The following is a 14,672-nucleotide window of genomic DNA, read 5'->3' as shown; positions in this document are numbered from 1 at the left end:
CTATCCCCCAGCTATAGAGCCAGAGGCAGACTCCTCATCTCCCCAGGGTTCCTCCAAGGTGTTGGTGATCTGCTCTCAGGACCATCCTCTCACGGAGGGCGGTTCTGACCGTGCCTCAGTGTAAGTGTTGAGCGGTTGTGACCTCGTTACAACAACAGCATGAGAGACCTGACTCAGACGTGAGCATGAAAGCGTGTTTCTCCAGAGTGCAGATCTAGGATCAGGTGTCCCTTGTTCATGTAATATCCATCAATATAATCTAAAGGCTAAACTGCTCTAGATCAGTTGTCCTATCTGAGGCTTGCTTTATACATACAGGCCTAGTAGAAGAGGGCGAGACGGTGAGGAAGTAAAAGTGTTGTTGATTCCCTGTACCGTTGTTCCCTTTAGCAAGGAAAGAAATCTGTTTCCACAGATGGATGGATTGATAAATCTGTCTCTCCTCTCCCCTCTTCTCTCCTCTCTTATTCTCTCCTCCCCTCTCTCCCTCTTCTCTCTCTCTCTCCCTCCCCTCTCCTCTTCTCTCTCTCTTATTCCTCCCCTCCTCCTCTTCTCTCCTCTTCTCTCCTTCTTTATTTTCTTCTTCTCCTCTCCTCCTATATTCTCCTCTTCTTTTGCCTCTCCTTCTCTCCCCCTCTTTTCTTTTCTCTTCTCTTCTCTCTTTTTTTCTTTTCTTGTCTCTCCCCTCTTCTCTCTTCTTCTTTTATTTTCTACTCTTCTCTCCCCCTCTCCTCTATTCTCTCCCCCTCTCTCCTCTTCTCTCCTCCTTATGTAAATAACATGTAAATAAATATTTATGTTATTTGAAAGCGAATAACATATGCATCAAATTCTCCTCTTCTTTTGCCTTCTCCTCTTCTCTTCCCTCCTCTCCTCTCTTGTCCTCTCCTCCCACTCTCTCCTCTTCTCTTCCCTCCTCTCTTTATGTAAATATGTGTTATTAATAAGTAATAAGTAAAAAAATAATATTAATATTGTGTAAATCTCCTCTTATTCTCTTGTCCTCTCCTCTTCTCTTCCTCCTCTCCTCTCTTGTCCCTCTCCTCCCCTCTCTCTCTTCTCTTCCTCTCTGTCCTCTCCTCCCCCTCTCTCCTCTTCTCTTCTCTCCTCCCCTCTCCCTCCCCCTCTCTCTCTTCTTCTCTCCTCTCCCTCTCTCCGCTTCTCTCCTACAGGTCAACAAATCCTCAGACAAGATCCTGGTCCTCTGTTCTCGTGGCGTCCAGGCCAAGTGGAGGGCGATGTGTGGCCAGAGTCGTGTGAGCGTTGAGAGAGGACCTCCGGTCGCCCATCGACGACATGCTGACGCCGGCCCTCAGCCTCTTCCTGCCTGACATGCAGCAGGCCGCCGCAGGGGAAGTACATGGTGGCCTACTTTGACGAGGTCGGCAGCGGCGAAGACGTGCCGATCTGTCTTCGACATCGCTGTGAAGTACAAGCTGATGAAGCACTTTGAGGAGCTCTGCTTCAGGATCCTCGACCAGGAGAATGCAGCACCGGGACAGGTCAGTTTGTTGATGGGATCTCCCTATGCTTCCTGCCTGGTCTGTTGTTCTGTACCTAGTGTATGGGACAGGTACGGCCAGTCTGGTCCCAGCTTTCTAAAGGTAATAGTTAGGGGATGCACGATATATCGGTGAACACATCGAATCGGACGATATTAGCTAAAAAAATAGCGACATCTGTATCGGCCCGATGTCTAGTTTAACGTCGATGTTAAAAACCGGATGTCAAAGCTGACGCGCATACCTACATACCATACCTACATACCATACCTACATACCATACCTACATACCATACCTACATACCATCCCTACATACCATACCTACATAACATACCAACATACCATACCTACATACCATACCTACATACCATACCTACATAACATACCATACCTACATACCATACCTACATACCATACCTACATACCATACTTACATAACATACCATACCTACATAACATACCATACCTACATAACATACCATACCGACATAACATACCTACATACCATACCTACATACCATACCTACATACCATACCTACATACCATACCTACATACCATCCCTACATACCATACCTACATAACATACCAACATACCATACCTACATACCATACCTACATACCATACCTACATAACATACCATACCTACATACCATACCTACATACCATACCTACATACCATACTTACATAACATACCATACCTACATAACATACCATACCATACCTACACATACCATAACGACATAACATACCTACCTACATGCCATACCTACATACCATACCTACATAACATACCATACCTACATACCATACCTACATAACATACCATACCTACATACCATACCTACATACCATACCTACATACCATACCTGCATACCATGCCTACATACCATACCATACCTGCATACCATAACTACATAACATACCATACCTACATACCATACCTACATACCATACCTACATACCATACCTACATAGCGTAATGACGCCTTACGTAAAATGTTAAAATACACCTGCAACACAGCATCCCTAACCTCGCCCACAATGTCTGCTGTGTGGATCGAGCAGTCAACAAGTCCAGCAGCCATTTGAAAGAGTTTGGGTCTTTGAGTGTCAAAAGATACAGTAGCTCTGTCAAAGCTGTACAGAAAAGTCTGCAACCAATCAAAACCGGCCACGAACGATGTGTTTACAATACCGCGTTGGTAATATAGCATCATTTGTTCGACCGCAACTTCTGGGGTAGCGAGCTTTGGCTTGGTACCTAGCTAGTTTAGCTTTGTACCTCGTTGCTTTGCTTGGTACCTGAGTTAGCTTTAGCTTGGTACCTAGTTAGCTTTAGCTTGGTGCCTACTAGCTTTAGCTTGGTACCTAGTTAGCTTTGCTTGGTACCTAGATAGCTTTAACTTAGTGCTAGCTTTTAGCTTGGTGCCTAGTTAGCTTTAGCTTGGTACCTAGATAGCTTTAACTTAGTGCCTAGCTAGCTTTAGCTTGGTGCCTAGCTAGCTTTTAGCTTGGTACCTAGCTGGCTTTGCCTAGCTAGCTTTGGCAGTGCCTAGCTAGCTTTAACTTAGTGCCTACCGAGCTAGCTTTAGCTTGGTACCTAGCTAGCTTAGTACCTAGCAGCTTTACCCTAGCTAGCTTTGCCTAGCTAGCTTTAGCTTGGTACCTAGCTAGCTTTACCTAGCTAGCTTTAGCTTGGCACCTAGCTAGCTTTACTAGCTAGCACCAATACAACCAGCCTGAAAACAATGACCATTAGAAACTGCAGTCATTTCCATTATTCTTAGCAAGGATTTAGGAATCCTTGTGAGTAAGTATTAGCTAGGTTGCCACTTGGTTGTTCGACTATTGAAATTGAACTTCAGTTCATGAAAATAAATAACTAGCCAGCTCCTTAACCCTGTTGCCCAAAGCTAACGTTATAAGCAGCCAGCTAGCTTCATCTGGCTAGTGAGGCTCGACCGGACCGGGTTATGTGTTGTGAAGCTAGCCACAATAAGGATGAGGCACAATAGTGGAATTTGCGGATTGCCTTCAAAATAAAAGTACCTCTTTGAAAGTGAGGCAGAAGGTTACAATTGGTGGAGTCATGACATATTTAGACTAGATCATGTTAAACAAGGTTGGAATGTGAAGCAATGAACTGGGTCAACTTCGGTGACATCCTGCCCACAAATGTTCTATGGAATTGAGGTCAGGGCTTTGTGATGGCCACTCCAATACCTTGACTTTGTTGTCCTTAAGCCATTTTGCCACGACTTTGGAAGTATGCTTGGGGTCATTGCCCATTTGGAAGACCCATTTGCGACCAAGCATTTACTTCCTGGCTGATGTCTTGAGATGTTGTTTTAATATATCCACATAATTGTCCTGCCTCATGATGCCATCTATTTTGTGAAGTGCACCAGTCCGTCCTGCAGCAAAGCACCTCCACAACATGATGCGGCCACCCCCGTGCTTCACGGTTGGGATGGTGTTCTTCGGCTTGCAAGCCTCCCCCTTTTTCCTCCAAACATAGCGATGGTCATTATGGCCAAACAGTTCTATTTTTGTTTCATCAGACATCAGACATTTCTCCAAAAAGTATGATCTTTGTCCCCATGTGCAGTTGCAAACCATAGTCTGGCTTTTTTATGGAGGTTCTGGAGCAGTGGCTTCTTCCTTGCTGAGTGGCCTTTCAGGTTATGTCGATATAGGACTTGTTTTACTGTGGATATAGATACTTTTGTACCTGTTTCCTCCAGCATCTTGACAAGGTCCTTTGCTGTTCTGGGATTGATTTGCACTTTTCGCTACAAAGTACGTTCATCTCCAGGAGACAGAACGAGTCTCCTTCCTGAGCGGTATGACGGTATGGTGTTTATACTTGCGTACTATTGTTTGTACAGATGAACGTGCTACCTTCAGGTGTTTGTAAATTGCTTCCAAGGATGAACCAGACTTGTGGAGGTCTACAATTTTTTTCTAAAGAAACAATTCTGAGGTCTTGGCTGATTTCTTTTGATTTTCACATGATGTCAAGCAAAGAGGCACTGAGTTTGAAGGTAGGCCTTGAAATACATCCACAGGTACACCTCCAATTGACTCAAATTATGTCAATTAGCCTATCAGAAGCTTCTACAGCCATGACATCATTTTCTGGAATTTTCCAAGTTGTTTAAAGGCACAGTCAACTTAGTGCATGTAAACTTCTGACCCACTGGAATTGTGATACATTGCATTATAAGTGAAATATTCTGTCTGCAAACAATTGTTGGAAAAATGACTTGCAGAAAGTAGATGTCCTAACCGACTTGCCAAAACTATAGTTTAACAATAAATTTGTGGAGTGGTTGAAAAAAACGAGTTTTAATGACTCCAACCTAAGTGTATGTAAACAACTGACTTCAACTGTAGCTATATATGTAGCTAGCTAATGATAGCTACTGAAACAGACTGTCGTGTTGCATCCATGAGCTAGCTAGCTAACGATAGCTACTGAAACAGACTGTCGTGTTGCATCCATGAGCTAGCTAGCTAACGATAGCTACTGAAACAGACTGTCGTGTTGCATCCATGAGCTAGCTAGCTAACGATAGCTACTGAAACAGACTGTCGTGTTGCATCCATGAGCTAGCTAGCTAACGATAGCTACTGAAACAGACTGTCGTGTTGCATCCATGAGCTAGCTAGCTAACGATAGCTACTGAAACAGACTGTCGTGTTGCATCCATGAGCTAGCTAGCTAACGATAGCTACTGAAACAGACTGTCGTGTTGCATCCATGAGCTAGCTAGCTAACGATAGCTACTGAAACAGATTGTCGTTTTGCATCCATGAGCTAGCTAGCTTTTTGACCAGCACTGAAGGTGCACGAGACAACTTTTCCAGCATCATAGTATACTGTACGTATCGATGAATCGTTGTGACACATGAAATACGAGTGATCAATGTGTCAATGTGTCATAACTACGTAAAAAAAATGAATGAACATGTTAAATTATTAAGTGACGTGCAGTCATATTCAGATCCTGATTGGTCAAATAGTGTATATTTATCGTGTATCTTGTTTGACATGTAAAGACCCAAACAGCGTTCCATAGAAATCCTGGTTGAGAAAGAAAACGACTGAACAGCGAAACAGCACAGGAAGTGAAAGAAACAGGTTTTGATGATGTTTTACTGGTAATGGGGACATAAGTAAATGCCAACAAAATTACTTTAAGGGTCAGTGGTGTGTGTGTGTGTGTGTGTGTGTGTGTGTGAGTGTGTGTGTGTGTGTGTGTGTGTGTGTGTGTGTGTGTGTGTGTGTGTGTGTGTGTGTGTGTGTGTGTGTGTGTGTGTGTGTGTGTGTGTTTGTGTTTGTGTGTGTGTGTGTAACCTTTATTTAACTAGGCAAGTCAGTTAAGAGCAAATTCTAACTCACAATGACGGTCTACCCCGGCCAAACCCGGACGACGCTGGGCCAATTGTGCGCCGCCCTATGGGACTCCCAATCACGGCCGGATGTGATACAGCTCTGGATTCGAACCATGGACTATAGTGACGTCTCTTGCACAGAGATGCAGTGCCTTAGACCTCTGCGTCCATGTGTGTGTTAACTATTTAACTTAAAAGGCTAAAAGTTTAAATATCGGTTATTTGTTTGGCAAGGAAAATATCGGTTACCGGCCAAAAATATCATACTGGTGCATCACTAGTAGCAGTGAGGCCCACAGTGGAAATAAGGTGCTAGCTTCTCCATGATGTTGAATGTATTATTGTACCACAACTCTCATGGCTGAGGAAGCTCTTTATGTACTACACCAATATATATTATTATTATTATTTTTTGATTTTTTTTTAAATCAAATGTTGTTCACAAATTTGTTTTACATCCCTGTTAGTGAGCATATTCTCTTTTGCCAAGATAATCCATCCACCTGACAGGTGTGGCATATCAAGAAGCTGATTAAACTGCATGATCATTACACAGGTGCACCTTGTGCTGGGGGACAATAAAAGGGCCACTTTAAAAATGTCCTGAGGAATATTTTTGTCTGTAATAATGACCTTTTTTAGGGGTAAAACACATTCTGATTGGCTGGGCCTGACTCCTTAGTGGATGGGCCTGGCTCCTTAGTGGATGGGCCTGGCTCCTTAGTGGGTGGGCCTGGCTCCTTAGTGGGTGTGCCTGGCTCCTTAGTGGGTGGGCCTGGCTCCTTATTTGATGGGCCTGGCTCCTTAGTGGATGAGCCTGGCTCCTTAGTGGATGGGACTGGCTCCTTAGTGGATGGGCCTGGCTCCTTAGTGGATGGGCCTGGCTCCTTAGTGGATGGGCCTGGCTCCTTAGTAGGTCGGACTGGCTCCTTAGTGGGTGGGCCTGGCTCCTTAGTGGGTGGGCCTGGCTCCTCAGTGGGTGGGCCTGGCTCCTTAGTGGATGGGTCTGACTCCTTAGTGGGTGGGCCTGGCTCCTTAGTGGGTGGGCCTGGCTCCTTAGTGGGTGGGCCTGGCTCCTTAGTGGATGGACCTGGCTCCTTAGTGGGTGGGCCTGGCTCCTTAGTGGGTGGGCCTGGCTCCTTAGTTGATGGGCCTGGCTCCTTAGTAGGTGGGCCTGGCTGCCAAGTGGGTGTGCCTGGCTGCCAAGTGGGTGGGCCTGGCTGCCAAGTGGGTGGGCCTGGCTCCTTAGTGGATGGGCCTGGCTGCCAAGTGGGTGGGCCTGGGTCCTTAGTGGGTGGGCCTGGCTCCTTAGTGGATGGGCCTGGCTCCTTAGTGGATGGGCCTGGCTCCTTAGTGGGTGGGCCTGGCTCCTTAGTGGGTGGGCCTGGCTCCTTAGTGGATGGGCCTGGCTCCTTAGTGGATGGACCTGGCTCCTTAGTGGGTGGGCCTGGCTCCTTAGTAGGTCGGACTGGCTCCTTAGTGGGTGGACCTGGCTCCTTAGTGGATGGGCCTGGCTCCTTAGTGGGTGGGCCTGGCTCCTTAGTTGATGGGCCTGGCTCCTTAGTAGGTGGGCCTGGCTGCCAAGTGGGTGGGCCTGGCTGCCAAGTGGGTGGGCCTGGCTGCCAAGTGGGTGGGCCTGGCTCCTTAGTGGTTGGGCCTGGCTCCTTAGTGGGTGGGCCTGCCTGCCAAGTCGGTGGGCCTTGCTGCCAAATGGGTGGGCCTGGCTGCCAAGTGGGTGGGCCTGGCTCCTTAGTGGATGGGCCTGGCTGCCAAGTGGGTGGGCCTGGGTCCTTAGTGGGTGGGCCTGGCTCCTTAGTGGATGGGCCTGGCTCCTTAGTGGATGGGCCTGGCTCCCCGCAGTGGGTGGGCCTGGCTCCTTAGTGGGTGGGCCTGGCTCCTTAGTGGATGGGCCTGGCTCCTTAGTGGATGGACCTGGCTCCTTAGTGGGTGGGCCTGGCTCCTTAGTAGGTCGGACTGGCTCCTTAGTGGGTGGACCTGGCTCCTTAGTGGATGGGCCTGGCTCCTTAGTGGGTGGGCCTGGCTCCTTAGTGGGTGGGCTCCTTAGTGGGTGGGGTGGGCTCCTTAGTGGGTGGGCCTGGCTCCTTAGTGGGTGGGCCTGGCTCCTCAGTGGGTGGCCCTGGCTCCTTAGTGGATGGGCCTGGCTCCTTAGTGGATGGGCCTGACTCCTTAGTGGGTGGGCCTGGCTCCTTAGTGGGTGGGCCTGGCTCCTTAGTGGGTGGACCTGGCTCCTTAGTGGGTGGGCCTGGCTCCTTAGTGGGTGGGCCTGGCTCCTTAGTGGGTGGGCCTGGCTCCTTAGTGGATGGGCCTGGCTCCTTAGTGGGTGGGCCTGCATGCCAAGTAGGTGGGCCTGGCTGCCAAGTGGGTGGGCCTGGCTGCTAAGTGGGTGGGCCTGGCTCCTTAGTGGGTGGGCCTGGCTGCCAAGTGGGTGGGCCTGGCTCCTTAGTGGGTGGGCCTGGCTCCTTAGTGGGTGGGCCTGCCTGCCAAGTCGGTGGGCCTTGCTGCCAAGTGGGTGGGCCTGGCTCCTTAGTGGATGGGCCTGGCTGCCAAGTGGATGGGCCTGGGTTCTTAGTGGGTGGGCCTGGCTCCTTAGTGGATGGGCCTGGCTGCCAAGTGGGTGGGCCTGGCTGCCAAGTGGGTGGGCCTGGCTCCTTAGTGGGTGGGCTTGGCTGCCAAGTGGGTGGGCCTGGCTCCTTAGTGGGTGGGCCTGGCTCCTTAGTGGGTGGGCCTGGCTCCTTAGTGGGTGGGCCTGTCTGCCAAGTGGGTGGGCCTGGCTCCTTAGGGAATGGGCCTGGCTGCCAATTGGGTGGGCCTGGCTTCTTAGTGGATGGGCCTGGCTGCCAAGTGGGTGGGCCTGGCTCCTTAGGGGATGGGCCTGGCTGCCAAGTGGGTGGGCCTGGCTCCTTAGTGGATGGGACTGGCTGCCAAGTTGGTGGGCCTGGCTCCTTAGTGGATGGGCCTGGCTGCCAAGTTGGTGGGCCTGGCTCCTTAGTGGATGGGCCTGGCTGCCAAGTGGGTGGGCCTGGCTCCTTAGTGGATGGGCCTGGCTGCCAAGTGGGTGGGCCTGGCTCCTTAGTGGGTGGGCCTGGCTCCTTAGTGTGTGGGCCTGGCTGCCAAGTGGGTGGGCCTGGCTGTCAAGTGGGTGGGCCTGGCAATCAAGTGGGTGGGCCTGTCTCCTTAGCGGATAGGCCTGCCTGCCAAGTCGGTGGGCCTTGCTGCCAAGTGGGTGGGCCTGGCTGCCAAGTGGGTGGGCCTGGCTCCTTAGTGGATGGGCCTGGCTGCCAAGTTGGTGGGCCTGGCTCCTTAGTGGATGAGCCGGGCTCCTTAGTGGATGGGCCTGGCTGCCAAGTAGGTGGGCCTGGCTGCCAAGTAGGTGGGCCTGCCTGCCAAGAGGTGGGCCTGGCTGCCAAGTAGGTGGGCCTGGCTTCCAAGTGGGTGGGCCTGGCTCCTTAGTGGATGGGCCTGGCTGCCAAGTAGGTGGGCCTGGCTTCCAAGTGGGTGGGCCTGGCTGCCAAGTAGGTGGGCCTGGCTTCCAAGTGGGTGGGCCTGGCTCCTTAGTGGATGGGCCTGGCTGCCAAGTAGGTGGGCCTGGCTTCCAAGTGGGTGGGCCTGGCTCCTTAGTGGATGGGCCTGGCTGCCAAGTAGGTGGGCCTGGCTTCCAAGTGGGTGGGCCTGGCTGCCAAGTAGGTGGGCCTGGCTGCCAAGTGGGTGGGCCTGGCTGCCAAGTAGGTGGGCCTGGCTGCCAAGTAGGTGGGCCTGGCTGCCAAGTAGGTGGGCCTGGCTGCCAAGTAGGTGGGCCTGGCTCCTTAGTGGATGGGCCTGCCTGCCAAGTGGGTGGGCCTGGCTCCTGATTAACTGGGCCTGGCTGCCAAGTGGGTGGGCCTATGCCCCCCAGCCACGGCTGCGCCCCTGCCCAGTCATGTGAAATCCACAGATTAAGGCCCAATAAATTCATTTCCATTGACTGATTTCCTGTAACTGAACTGTAACTCAGTAAAATCTTCAAAGTTGTTGCGTTTATATTTTTCTGTTCAGTATATTTTGAACGTGTCAAATAAAATGAATGATTTAATTCAAATCAGGTCAGCCACATCGAGGGGATCGGAGTGGAAGAGTACTTCAAATGTCCACCGGGGAGAGATCTGCGCGACGCCATCGAAGCCTTCCAGGCCTTCCAGTTAGAGAACCCAGACTGGTTTGAACAGGAGTGTGTTGACATCAACGCAGAGGAGGAAGTGTTCGCAGTGACAGAGTATGACGCTCTACTGGAAAAGCCGGTCGCGCCTGTTCTAGAGTTTGTTCCAGAATACAGGAAGGGGCCTCCTGTTCTAGAGTTTGTTCCAGAATACAGGAAGGGGCCTCCTGTTCTAGAGTTTGTTCCAGAATACAGGAAGGGGCCGCCTGTTCTAGAGTTTGTTCCAGAATACAGGAATGGGCCACCTGTTCTAGAGTTTGTTCCAGAGTACAGGAAGGAGCCTCCTGTTCTAGAGTTTGTTCCAGAATACAGGAAGGGGCCACCTGTTCTAGAGTTTGTTCCAGAATACAGGAAGGAGCCTCCTGTTCTAGAGTTTGTTCCAGAATACAGGAAGGGGCCTCCTGTTCTAGAGTTTGTTCCAGAATACAGGAAGGGGCCACCTGTTCTAGAGTGTGTTCCAGAATACAGGAAGGGGCCACCTGTTCTAGAGTGTGTTCCAGAATACAGGAAGGGGCCTCCTGTTCTAGAGTGTGTTCCAGAATACAGGAAGGGGCCTCCAATCTCCAGCTATGATGTAGAGATCAATGAAGACAGCCAGGGAGTCCAGGTCTCGACTCCTGAAGTGAAACTGGAAGGTAAGGTTATCAGAGGGGAGTGGAATAATAGCACAAACAGACTGGTGCCCAGGCTAAAGGGGTTTGGTACAACAGAAGAAATGTCTGTCTGGGAGGAATTAATGAAGTCGTCTTCTTCCAGGTCATGGGTCGTGTGTGCTGGAGCTTCTTCCAAGGGTCAGCTCCGAAGGCCACCAGGTGTACCCATCATACCCAGTCGTTGAGGCCCCACCCGGGGTACTTATCTCTGATCTGCACCCCCATGCCTTGGAGAGTCAACCCTGTGGGTTGTCAGATCTTCTCCCGAGTGAGCCACCCTTGGCCAGAGAGAACTGTCTCCACCTACAGGAGAGGTGGGGAACAGCAGACCGTTGCCCTCGAGAGAACGAGGAAGAGGAGGAGGCATATGTCCTTCTTGTCAACCCTCGGTTGACACCCTGGAACAACTCATGTCTCTCCAGCTGTCACTCTGTGGTCTCAGTGGTATCCCAGAAATCACCTCTGTGTCCACAGAGAACGGCTACCTATCACAACCGCGTGGAGAGATGGACCTATCACTTCCTGTCAAGGTGGGCCAATCACGACTGTCCTTCAGCTCCATCCAGGTTACCCCACCTGTACCGATGGATAGTCAGATTCAGTACCTCCTTCCCCTGCCAGAGAGAAGCCACTCCCAGCCGGTGGAGATGGAGGAGGGTGGGGAGGTGATGGAGCCTGCTGCCCAGGAGAAGAGACCTGTCAGTGGGTCAGACCTGGGCTATATCTCCAGGGAGCTCCTTGCAACAGAACTCTTCTGTCCACTACCCTGTAGGAGAGGACAGCGACAATCCACTGGTGGCACTGGCCAGGCTACAACAGGCTCTCTACCTAAACAATTAAATACTCTGGCTTCTGCAATAAAATGTGGAGAGAACGTTCGTAGAAAACAGGTGTTAATCATATACTCTGGATCATAAACACTTTAGTTGTTCAGCATCGTCTTTTCATATTGTTATAACACTATTGTCTATAAAAGTTTTCCTTGTTTGAAATGATGAACAAACCTGGAGTCAATGAATCAGGCAATGGGTTTGTACAGCATAATCCATATATTTTGTTCTGACATCACTTCCTTATATCTGGTTGTACAAGACAATAAAACGTGATCGTGTCCATATTGCAGATATACAGAATACACATCATTCTACACGTAGAATTTGCTTTCTGTAAACAATAACCAGTCTCTGTTTTCCTGTACACTATTTGGGAATCAAGATTTTTGTCCCAAATAGCACACCTATTCCCTACATAGCACACCTATTCCCTACATAGCACACCTATTCCCTACATAGTGCACTAATTTTGGCCAGAGCCCTGTGGACACAAGCCTCAAATAGAAAATCCCATTTAATGGGTTCAAGAAAACGTTCATGCTGGAAACAGAAGCATAGTATCTGTTAAATATAAATCCCATGTTAACAAATCAAATTGAGTCAGTCAGAGTTAGTCTTGGTCTCTTTTAACAAGTATTGTAGATCCAAGAAAGAAAGCCCTTGGTGGTTCAGTACTTCTTCTATTGGCCTAACTGGACATAAAATATATATTTTTGTTGTTGTCCGTACATACATTGTTACAACCTGTCTTTTATCTAGCCTGGGTACCTGTCTGATTGTGTTGTTATGACAACTCATGACAATGAGAAATGGAGTTGGTGAGAGCACAAACAGATCCAGGGGGCCAGGCTATCTTGTATCATCGCTAAACATATCCAGGGTGCCCAGGCTATCTTGTATCATCTCTAAACACATCCAGGGGGCCCATGCTATCTTGTATCATCTCTAAACAGATCCAGGGGCCCAGGCTATCTTCTCTAAACAGATCCGGGGCCCAGGCTATCTTGTATCATCTCTAAACACATCCAGAGGGCCAGGCTATCTTGTATCATCTCTAAACACATCCAGGGGGCCAGGCTATCTTGTATCATCTCTAAACAGATCCAGGGGGCCAGGCTATCTTGTATCATCTCTAAACACATCCAGGGGGCCAGGCTATCTTGTAGCATCTCTAAACACATCGAGGGGGCCAGGCTATATTGTATCATCTCTAAACACCAAGTACAAATTGTAACCATTTCAATATCTCAATATGCAGCAGTGGCAATATGCAGCCAACACAAGGCTAGGTAGAAGGACACCTCAGTCCAATCAGCCAACACAAGGCTAGGTAGAAGGACACCTCAGTCCAATCAGCCAACACAAGGCTAGGTAGAAGGACACCTCAGTCCAATCAGCCAACACAAGGCTAGGTAGAAGGACACCTCAGTCCAATCAGCCAACACAAGGCTAGGTAGAAGGACACCTCATTCCAATCAGCCAACATAAGGCTAGGTAGAAGGACACCTCATTTCAATCAGCCAACACAAGGCTAGGTAGAAGGACACCTCAGTCCAATCAGCCAACACAAGGCTAGGTAGAAGGACACCTCAGTCCAATCAGCCAACACAAGGCTAGGTAGAAGGACACCTCAGTCCAATCAGCCAACACAAGGCTAGGTAGAAGGACACCTCAGTCCAATCAGCCAACATAGGGCTAGGTAGAAGGACACCTCAGTCCAATCAGCCAACACAAGGCTAGGTAGAAGGACACCTCAGTCCAATCAGCCAACACAAGGCTAGGTAGAAGGACACCTCAGTTCAATCAGCCAACATAAGGCTAGGTAGAAGGACACCTCAGTCCCATCAGCCAACATAAGGCTAGGTAGTAGGACACCTCAGTCCCATCAGCCAACACAAGGCTAGGTAGAAGGACACCTAATTTCAATCAGCCAACACAAGGCTAGGTAGAAGGACACCTCAGTCCAATCAGCCAACACAAGGCTAGGTAGAAGGACACCTAATTTCAATCAGCCAACACAAGGCTAGGTAGAAGGACACCTCATTTCAATCAGCCAACACAAGGCTAGGTAGAAGGACACCTCAGTTCAATCAGCCAACATAAGGCTAGGTAGAAGGACACCTCATTTTAAATCCCTCAATATAAATATCCTAGTTTGACTTTATATGATAAAATATAATTTCCTTTTATTCCACAACACTTCATGAAGAAACCCATCAACAATCCTCCATTGTTCACTGCACTCAAAAAGGCACTTTTCTTTTCTTAAGTGTTTTTTCTTCTTCATTCTATTCATCACCTACCTGCATAATCATCATAGCCTGGTCTCAGATCAGTTGGTGTTCTAGCCAACTCCATACCACAAACAGTTTGGCGTGCATTGAGGCTGAGTAACAAGGAGCTGGCGTGATGGCACGTAAGACTGGAACCCAGGCTATATTCAGCTCTCTCTTTTCCCCATCAGGAAGTGAAGGACAAGCAGGAACAGGAAATGTCAGATTAGGTTGAATGAATTATATCACATCCAAGATCTATTTTAATGACCAGAGGGCGAGGCACTGGAAACTAAAGGGACTACTTTTTGTAACACAGTAAATACAAGATGGCGGTTGATGTTGCGTAACTGTACAATAGTGTCTTCTCTGCAGACTACGGTCATTACCAATATGTATTTGGGTACTTTTTTTTTTATCAAACATCATTTTTGGTGTTTTTCACTGTATGAGAAGATCAATGAGGAGAAACAGAGACCTACATTTTGAGATGACAAGTGTACGATCGTGATTTATTCTCCGATCTGTCTGTAATTCCTGCATTCTCTCGACCCTGTTCTATCGGTTGCAGAGTGACCTATATTTCTCTCATCCACATAAGGGTCTTCTGTTAGGTAATAATAGCAGTGGTTTTGTGTGTTTTTTCTTAAATCCAGAGTTCCGGCAATAGGATGTCAAACACCTCGCCTATCATCGCCACACCCATCTGATTACGCATATCAACGCCACACCCATCTGATTACGCATATCAACGCCACGCCCATCGGATTACGCATATCAACGCCACACCCATC

The 14,672-nt window shown here is 49.0% G+C and overlaps 1 pseudogene; it reads left to right on the top strand.

The window, feature by feature from the left end:
* The first annotated feature begins 1,172 nt into the window (after window positions 1-1,172).
* LOC135536887 (uncharacterized) lies at window positions 1,173-11,889 on the top strand (annotated as a pseudogene).
* The last annotated feature ends 2,783 nt before the right edge of the window (window positions 11,890-14,672 follow it).

This window comes from Oncorhynchus masou, unplaced genomic scaffold, assembly GCF_036934945.1.
Source record: "Oncorhynchus masou masou isolate Uvic2021 unplaced genomic scaffold, UVic_Omas_1.1 unplaced_scaffold_6755, whole genome shotgun sequence".
Classification (NCBI taxonomy): Eukaryota; Metazoa; Chordata; class Actinopteri; order Salmoniformes; family Salmonidae; genus Oncorhynchus; species Oncorhynchus masou.
Note: the sequence above shows the minus strand (reverse complement) of the source record. Positions and strands in the feature narration are given on the sequence as shown.